General features: G+C 40.6%; 1 pseudogene; it reads right to left on the reverse strand.

The window, feature by feature from the left end:
* Positions 1-7,839: 7,839 nt before the first annotated feature.
* Positions 7,840-9,839, reverse strand: part of LOC122539869 — a 6,767-nt pseudogene continuing 4,767 nt past the window's right edge.

Genomic DNA, 9,839 nt, shown 5'->3' on the forward strand with positions numbered 1-9,839 from the left:
GTTAAAATGAATATTCTGCCTCGTCTCTTATGTCCTATGAGAATGCTCCCTTTGATGTTGCCGAGACTGACGTTACGTAAACTACACAGCTGGTTTGGTTCCTTTATTTGGAATCATAAACAGCACATTATCATATTTGAGAAGCTGCAGCTTCCACAAGCAAGGGGAGGACTGGATTTTCCAGACTTTAGGAGGTATCAGTTGAGCTCTCTATTAGGCTTTGTAGCTGATTGGGTCTCTTGTGACCCACAATCAATCTGGTTGGACATTGAGACCTCCCAAGAAAGTGTCCCCTCATCAATCTTTTATTTTTAAATAAAATGAGAGCTATTATGGACTATTGTAAAAACCCTATTGTATTAAATACAGTTAAAGCTTGGAGGATAATGCGGCAAGATGAGGGTAACTTACAAAAAACCTCTCCTTATACTCCTATAGTGGGAGCATGGGATTTTCAGCCAGGGCAGACAGATGCTACATTTAGAACCTGGAGGTCCAGAGGTGTCTGTCGCTGAGGGGACCTGTTTGATCGGGAGGTTATGATGTCTTTTGAGCAGCTGCACCAGAAGTTTGGACTGCCTAATGGAGACCTTTCTCGGTATTTCCAAATACGAGAATATATACAGAAGAAGACAACATTATTAGACAATCCCTACAAATCAGATAGAGAGAGGAGAGTGCAATGGCCAATGGGTCCACCCTCGGTCAGTACTCTTTATCACTCAGTACATAACGAGGTATCGAAAGACATGAAACGACTGTTTAAAATATGGAACCAGGAATTGGGGCTAGAAATTCCTTCAGAAGTGTGGGTGGACATCTGGGAAAATGCCAGAACGATCTCTATTTGTAATAGAACTCAAGCTATTCAATTAAAGATACTCCACAGGGCTCATATAGCACCGGAACGACTGGCAAAATTTAGGGCAGAAACACCTCCAATGTGTCCTAAATGTAAAATAGAAGTGGGCACTCTCACGCACTGTTTATGGACATGTCACAAGATCCACAAATACTGGGACAGAGTAGCGAATGCTGTGACAGAAATTTTGGGAACGGAGATTGGATTGGATCCAGTGTTTCTTCTCCTGGGCTTTTCAAATCTGCCCTCCCTGCGTGGGAGGAAATTATTCTCCATTCTCTCTTTTTGTGCAAGGAAAAATATCTTAGTTAATTGAGTAGCTGAGGGCCCTCCAGGACTTTCGAATTGGCACACGTTAATCATGGAATTTTTCCCCCTTGACTTCCTCACAAATATGGTGTACCAAAAAACTGAATTATTTTATAAAATATGGCAGCCCTTTTTGAACTATATAGACACAGATATTTCGGCCATATTGTCAAGGGCTTTTGTCTAGCTGTGGTCGTGGTTCTGGTTGGTCCGTCTCCAGCCCCCACCTACCCACCCCATCCCCATCCCCCCTGGGGAGGAATCCCGTTTAAAACCGGGTTTTATTATGATTTGATGTTAATCCATTTTGAGTACGTATTTAATTATTTAATTATTACGTTATTTCTTACTAGTAATGTAAGATATCTTATTTTATGCTTTGGTTGTTTGTAGGATAGATTAGTAGCCAGCTGAGATATTTTCCTCCTTTTTTTTCTTTTGTTGTGTTTTGGCTTTTTTAAATATATTTAATTGTATATTAGTGTTTATATCTGTTTGTATTACTTTGTAATTTTGTAAAAAATGTTTAAAAATCTCTTTTTTCTTTCAATAAAAATACCTATTCAAAAATGTATAAAGTGAAAAGTTGTGGTCCCAACACTGAGCCTTGTGGAACACCACTTGTCACCAGCTGCCACCCTGAGAAGGACCCTTTTATCCCCACTCTCTGCTTTCTGCCAGACAGCCAAGCTTCTATCCATGCTAGCACCTTGCCTCTGACACCTTGGGCCTTATCTTACTCAGCAGCCTCCCTCATTAGAAATATGAAGCATGCGTTTTTTTATTGATACAATTACAATTTGCATTTATTTTAATATACTTCACAAATGCTTCATAGGAGTGTAATCGAACAAAATTTGGCATCAAAGAGATAGTAGACCAGGTGACCAAAAGTTTTGCCAAAGAATTAAATTTTGAGGATCAGCTGGGAGTATGGTTACATTTCCAAAATTATGGAATAGAACAGTCCAAGTGACTGAGAAAGCGTTAAATTTGATTTTACAGCACTCATACTGCACAGTAAGTGGCTCAATCTTCCCTGTTCACTTGAATATCCCTACAAATTATGAATATACACAACAGCAAGATTCAGACAGACAGTAAAGGTCTTCCAGATTTGCTCTGAGCCCACTTCCTCAAATATTCAATGGTCTCCTGCTGGAAGTGTCTCTGTATATGGACCGTAATTTTTAATCTGCAAATTGAAAATCTGGGGCACCCAGTTAAAATTCAGGGGCAAATGTTCAAAATCAATGACATCTCATTGTGCTATCATTTTGAATATTCAAATAATTTAATTTATTACCAGATCAAAAGAAGAAATTGATCAAATTGATTTTTTTTAACAACGTAACCAAAAATAATTGAAATCTTCAACCGTAACATTTTCTGGCTCAATTGAAAATTAACAGGAGCAATTCCATTCAGAGACCTCTAAACCATCTTTCTAAGTACGTCTCATAATGAGGCAAGTATGGATGAGGGTCAAATGTCAACACCATACTTGAGATCTCACACTAAAGTAAGATGTCTTTTTCCCCATAGTTGTGGCCCTTCCTAACAAGGTATCCTTCTCACGATGTGGAAGTGCTGATGTTGGACTGGGGTGGACAAGGTCAAAAGTCACACAACACCAGGTTATAATCCAACAGGTTTATTTGAATTCACAAGCTTTCAGGTGAAGAACATCGCTCCGAAAGGTAATGTTTTCAAACCTGGTGTCATGTGATTTTTGACCTTATCCTTCTCAAGGCCTACATCTCTGTCTGAAAGCTTAACCAAGGAGGCGTTTATTGAGAATTATTAAATTATGATTTAAAAAACAAGGTATTCCAAATCATAGGCTCTACACCATTGATTGGCCCAGACACATAATTCCCTTGGAGAGGCAAAACTAAAATCAAACTAAAGAGCCTTCCATCAATTTAGGAAAATAAACCCTTCGCCAATTTCCAAACAAATAAGCTCCAGAGATAACCATCTGATGAAGAAGCGGTGCTCCAAAAGCTAGTGCTTCCAAATAAACCTGTTGGACGATAACTTGGTGTGGTGTGATTTTTAACTTTGTCCACCCCCGTCCAAAACCGGCACATCCAAGTCAAAGCTCAAGCGAGTGATTCATGACACCAATAATTATAACTATCCTTCATCCATCTTCAATAATTGGTGGTACTTTCCATTCTCAATAATTCATCAAACTTGCTTTTCAAAGTCGACAGTGAATCCATACTTGACGCATCTTTTGCGAATTTATTCCAAGGAACTATGATAAACAAAATTCTTCCGAGTCTATAACTTAATTTGGGGTGGCACGGTGGCTCAGTGGTTAGCAGTGCTGCCTCACAGCACCAGGGACCCAGGTTTGATTCCCACATCGGGTGACAGCGTGGAGTTTGCACATTCTCCCTGTGTCTGCATCGGTTTCCTCTGGGTGCTCCAGTTTCCTCCCACAATCCAAAAATGTGCAGGTTAGATTAATTGGTCATGCTAAATTGCCTGTAGTGTTCGGTACATTAGTCAGGGGTAAATGGGTCTGTGTGGGTTGCTCTTCGGAGGGTCAGTGTGGACTTGTTGGGCAGAAGTGCCTGTTTCCACACTGTAGGGAATCTAATCTAATCTATAACTTTTTTTTAGATTATTTACAGTGTGGAAACAGGCTCTTCGGCCCAACAAGCCCACAGCGACCCTCTGAAGAGCAACCCACCCAGACCCATTCCCCTACATCTAACACTACACGTAATTTAGCATGGCCAATTCACCTAACCCACACATTTTTGGACTGTGGGAGGAAACCAGAGCACCCGGAGGAAATCCACACAGACACGGGGAGAATGTGCAAATTCCACACAGACAGTTGCCTGAGGAATCGAACGCAGGTCTCTGGCTCTATGATGCAGCAGTGCTAACCACTGTGCCACCGTGCCACCCACGGCTTTTTGTTAAGCAAGCAGATGAAAAGTTATCGAGGCAGGTAGGTAGGAATTTGGATTTGATGATACAGTCATGGTTTTATTGAATAGTAGAGCAAGTTTGAAAGGCTGAATGGCCTACATTGACCCCAGTTCATATGTTTGTAACCAAAATAGACATTGCCAGCATGGATACAAAATTGGCTGAGTGACAGGCAACAGGGAGTAGTGGTGAAAAGGTATAAACTGATGATCGTCGGGGTTAATGACAGTTCCCCTGATTTTCTTGATCTTATAAAAATGACTGAGACTGGGGTGTTCAGGAGACAATTTCAAAATATGTGAATCAAAACAAAGCTTGGAACGTATTGTGAGAAAACTAGCAATACACTTCAAGAGGATAAGAAAGCAGGCAAGTGGAACATGAAATTTAATGGAGAGGGGTGCAAGGTGATTCATTTTTTGTAGGAAGAATGAAGAGAAGCAATATAAACTATCAGGTGTGATTCTAAAGGGGATGCAGGAAAAGAGGGACCTGAGAATGTATGCGCAAAAATAATTGAAAATGGCAACTTTTTGAAAAATTACTTGCGAAAGTAATGAACAAAGCACATGGGACTTTGGCCTTTATAAATAGGGACACAGAGTATTAAGGAAATTATGATAATATTTAGGTCACTGATCCACCCTCAATTGGATTACTGTGACCAGTTCTGGGCAGCTCACTACAGGAAAGATGAGAAGGCATTAGAGATGGGTTCAGAAACAGCTGCTGAGTGGTTATCAGTGCTGCTTCACAGTACCAGGGTCCCAGATTCAATTACAGTCTTGGGTGACTGTCTGTGTGGAATTTGTACATTCTCCCTGTGACTGTACAAGTTTCCTCCCACAGTCCAAAGATGTGCAGGTTAGGTGGATTGGCTTTACTAAAATGCCCATAGTGTCCAGGAATGTGTAAGTTAGGTAAATGCAGGGTTAAAAGGATAGGGCAAGTCTGGGTGGGATGCTGTTTGGAGTGTCAGTGTGGACTTGATGGGCTGAATGGCCTGCTTCCACACTGTAGGGATTCAATGTCTAAAATGAGAATTATTCCAGGAATGGGGATGTGGATAGATTGGAGACTGATCTCACTGGAGGTGAGAAGACTCGAAAGAAGAGTTGATCGATAGATTCAAAGGGGTTTGAATGGAATAGACAGACAGATACTGCTCCTGTTGGGGAAGACTGAACGCCAGAGGATGCTGGTTTCAGAGTGATTGGAAAATGAATTATGAGGAAAAATGTTTTTCTACAGTGCGTGAATAGGCTCTGCAGAGTGTTGGAGACAGATTGATTTGTAGCTTTACAAAGAGAATTAGGTAATTATCTGAATAGAAGAACAATGCAAGGCTATTGAGGAAGGTAGGCGATTGGGACTGGGTGATTTGCTCTCACATAGAAGTGACATGGATGCGATATGTTGAATGGCCATCTTCTGTGTTGGAACTATTTTACAGTTGATAATTTGGTAAAAGTCTCACTATTGTAACCAAATAAATTGAAGGTTTTTTCCATTAACTGCCTACCCACAGGCTATGATGCCAGAGCCAACTTGCTGCCTAATGTCAAATCTGCTCATCCAATTCACTGGATAAAATCTTATCTAACAGATTTGTGTACATCATTTGACCAAAGGTCTTTTGCTAATTAAAAGATAAAACAAATGAGCGTGCCCAGTTTTGTCAGCACTTTAAACAATTTGACCAAGTTATTACAAGAGGAGCACCTTTTTAAAAAACTATGATGGCATCACTTTAAAAATATTAGACTCTGCAAGTACTTTCTTAAACATTGCCATTATATGGGTGGCTCAGTGGTTTGCAGTGCCAGGAACCTGGGTTCAATTCCCATATTGGGTGACTGTCTGTATAGAGTTTGCACATACTCCCAGTGTCTGTGTGGTTTTCCTCCCACAATCCTAAGGTGTGCAGGTCAGGTGAATTGGCTAAACTGAATTGTCCATAGTGTTGGGCATTAGTCAGGGGCAAATATAGGGTGGTGGAATGGGTCTGGGTGGTTACTCTTTGGAGGGTCAGTGTGGACTTGTTGGGCTGAAGGGCCTGTCTCCATACTTTAGGGAATCTAATATATAGATATCTTTCAGAGTCATGGAATGGAATGAGTTTGAATGAGTCATTAAATATATTAGTTAGTGATTTATAGCATAGTCCTCTTTTCTATTAGTGCTTAATCTGATGACATTAGTGATGTGATGACATTAATGATGCAATGACATCAGATCCAGCCGAAGTAGGGATGCAAAAGGACTTTAATCCCTGCTGGGTCTGTTTCTGCACCAACTTCCAAATATTGAATTTGACTAGTACCTCCATCATTAATGACCTAGTGTTATTTTTAGTTGTGTAAATAGCTGCAATGTACTTTTTAATAACTTAGCCATTTCCTGATTCTACACTGTAACCTCCTCTGCTGAATTCCTGAAAGGATCCTCTCCAGTCCTTGCTGGTGTCACAGCTTGAAAGTACATCTCACTCTAACATATCTGCCCATCAATTTTTTCTCATTGCTTTCTTCACTCTTCAGTTTCCCTTTCAGAACAACATTGAAAGTCCTTTGGCTACATATTCACAATCTAGTTTCTCTGCAGTCCTATTGGGCCAGAAAGTGGATGACAAAAGGTTACAAAGACCTACTTGTAGAGTCATAGATCATACAACATGGAATCAGACCCTTTGGTCCAACTTGTCATGCTGACCGGATATCCCAAATTAACCTAGTCCCATTTGCCAGCATTTGGCCCATACCCCTCTAAACCCTTCCATCCAGATGCCTTTTAAATGTTGTAATTGTACCAGTCTTCGCCACTTCCTCTGGCAACTTATTCCATGCATGCACCACTCTCTGAGTGTAAAAGTTGGACCTTAGGTCCCTTTTAAATCTTTCCCCTCTCACATTAAACCTATGTCCTCTAGTTATGAGCTCCCCTACCCTGGGAAAATAACCTAGGCTATTCACCCTATTCATGTCGGTCATGATTTAAAAAATCTCTATAAGGTCACCCCTCAGCCTCTGATGCTCCAGGGAACTCAGCCACGGTCTATTCAACCTCTCTCTATAGCTCAAACCCTCCAATCCCGGCAACATCCTTGTAAATCGTTTTGTAAACCTTTTCAAGTTTCACAACATCTTTCCTATATCTGGGATACCAGAACTAGAAGTGAACGCAGTTTTCCAAAAGTAGCCTAAAACTGTCCTGAACAGCCATCACACGACATCCCAACTCCTGACCAATAAAGGCAAACATACCAAAGTCCTTCTTCATTATTCTGTCTACCTGTGACTCCACTTTTAAGAAACTAGGAACCTGCACTCCAAGTTCTCTTCATTCAACAACACTCCCCAGGACCTTACCATTAAGTATGTAAGTCCTCCCCTAATTTGTATTCCCAAAATGAAACACCTCACATTTATCTAAATTAAACTTTATTTGCCACTCCTCGACCCATTGACCTATCTGATCAAGTCCTGTTGTACTTAGGCCCCATCCTGTGTCTGCTCAGACCCAGGAATATGGAAGCATGCACGATACTCAGACTATAACACTTTTATTTATTTGCGAATTGCAGATCTTAGCTACTCTCATGGCTCATACTTCCAGCTGTCAGCTAGAGCTTATATAGTGCTGGGATATTCAGAATAAGATAGATTAGTATAAAAACCCACAGAATCTAAAACAAATAACATATAAAACAATGTGCCTTTACTTTCAAAACATTTATTACAACAAAACACAAAACAAACCATTGCTCAAAGATGTGCACAGTGAAAATAATAAAATGGTGGCAGATTGTTAAGCCATCTAATTGGTCTTCTCAAGTACTTAACAGTGTCTTTTTGTGATAAAGAACACCAAAATAAATAACTGTCCACCACTGTCAGAACCACATTATATTCTAATGCACAGGTAGTGCATTCAGGCACATACATTTTAAAATCCCTTTTCTTCTTAAAACACAAATTGTGAAGAGTTAGATTCTGTTGACATGAAGATTGTGACCAGATTATTATTAATGAACAATGTGTTCCCAATTACTAATGTCAAACACGGTAATTAGAACATGAAATGCTTGAAACGAATATATTGTATTGTGCTCCCTCCCCAACACAGACTTCACATAGACCCATATACCTTCAGTGTCAAATTTAACCGACTTCTCTTTATTCTATGAGCATAAAAGTTGTGTCAGCAGCATATTTGACCATGGGGTGAATCATGATCTAGTACAGCATTGTCCATGTCCATACAAACATGCTTTCCATACAGGCTATTAGTTAGGAACTGGAGCCACGCTTCCTGCTCAGGTAACATCAGCCAAGAGAGACCTGTTTGTAACACCACATGCTGTTTTTCACTGCATTATCAGTGGAGCTCCAAGTGTTGCCTTTAAAAAAGCAGCTTTATTGACAAGGAGTCCAGTGAAGGCAACAACAGTGCACAAAACATAGCCCTTTAAGGAGCTTATTTAACCACACATAAGTATGCAGTGTGACTGATTATCTGGAGGTTTGATTTGGATAAATGTAACTTGGTTCAAACACTGGGCTACAAAAGAATACAGATGGAAACAACAACTAAAAATTCTACTGCTGATCTAAAACGTGAGCAGTTGGTCCACAGGAAATTTGCACCGTACGCAATTTTTCTGGGTAAGTCGCATGTCTAACAAGATCTTGTCTGTTCAGTGAAACCAGCAGGCAATATTATGTTGATTGAATTCCGATTCTGTGCCAAAGTACAGCAGTTAGCCAAACTCAAACTGATTAGATTCTTGGAAGTGACTTCACTATTTTCCCCTATTGTACAAATATCTTGGTTCTAGGGATCTATAGCATTTTTTTCTCTTGTTGGTTCATGACGTGTGATGCAGAGAATGGTATAATTGCCACAGCAGCCAGAGGTACAGCAGCACTCTTACAGAAAGATAGAAAGTAAAACAGGAATTCTGTCTGAGTCGGGGGCTTCACTGAGTCAAACAGATGCAGGATGAGTAATGAAGCCACTATACAACTTAGTCTGAAGCTGAACTGCTGGCTCCTCTTCCCTTTGCAGCTCTCAGCATAAATGGGGGAGTTGAGAGCTAATCCCAATCCGAACAAGGCCCCCATGTTCCTGACCAGACCAGCGAAGGGAGTGCTGTCGATGTGGACCCATTCTGCTCGGGCGCACCACCTCTGGGCTTTCTCCACTGACCACAGCAAGTCCACTCCCAGCACTTTCAGCACCAGATAGAAGCCCAGAGCGAAGGAGAACAAGGACAGAGTGATCTTCAGGTACTGCTTGAAGCTTGCGTTGTAGATTGCATCAATCCGGCCAAACACTTCCGCCACCATCAACCCTGAACACAGAATAGCATAGGAGTTAACAATGTGACTTCAGAGACCAAAAAACAATTGCGAAGCTTTGATAGAAACACTCCTCTAGTGACATTATTCACAGTGAAGGCTATCTGAAAAATATAGTTTTAATGGTTTGTGGTCTCAAATTAACCGTTCCCCATGTTTAGTGCTGAAAACTGTCTCAGTGTTGGGCCTTATCATGAACACCTAACAGTTCTTAGCATACAATGAGAGGCTTTAAATTGCTTCAGTTGTTCTATCGTAAGCTGATACATTGATGTCTGTGTGGTCTTTTGCTCAATGAGATGATTGTCTAGTGAATCTGCTTTTAATACTATTAACTAATAAAACAAACTAGAAAA

Source organism: Chiloscyllium plagiosum, chromosome 33, assembly GCF_004010195.1.
Source record: "Chiloscyllium plagiosum isolate BGI_BamShark_2017 chromosome 33, ASM401019v2, whole genome shotgun sequence".
In the NCBI taxonomy this organism is placed as follows: domain Eukaryota; kingdom Metazoa; phylum Chordata; class Chondrichthyes; order Orectolobiformes; family Hemiscylliidae; genus Chiloscyllium; species Chiloscyllium plagiosum.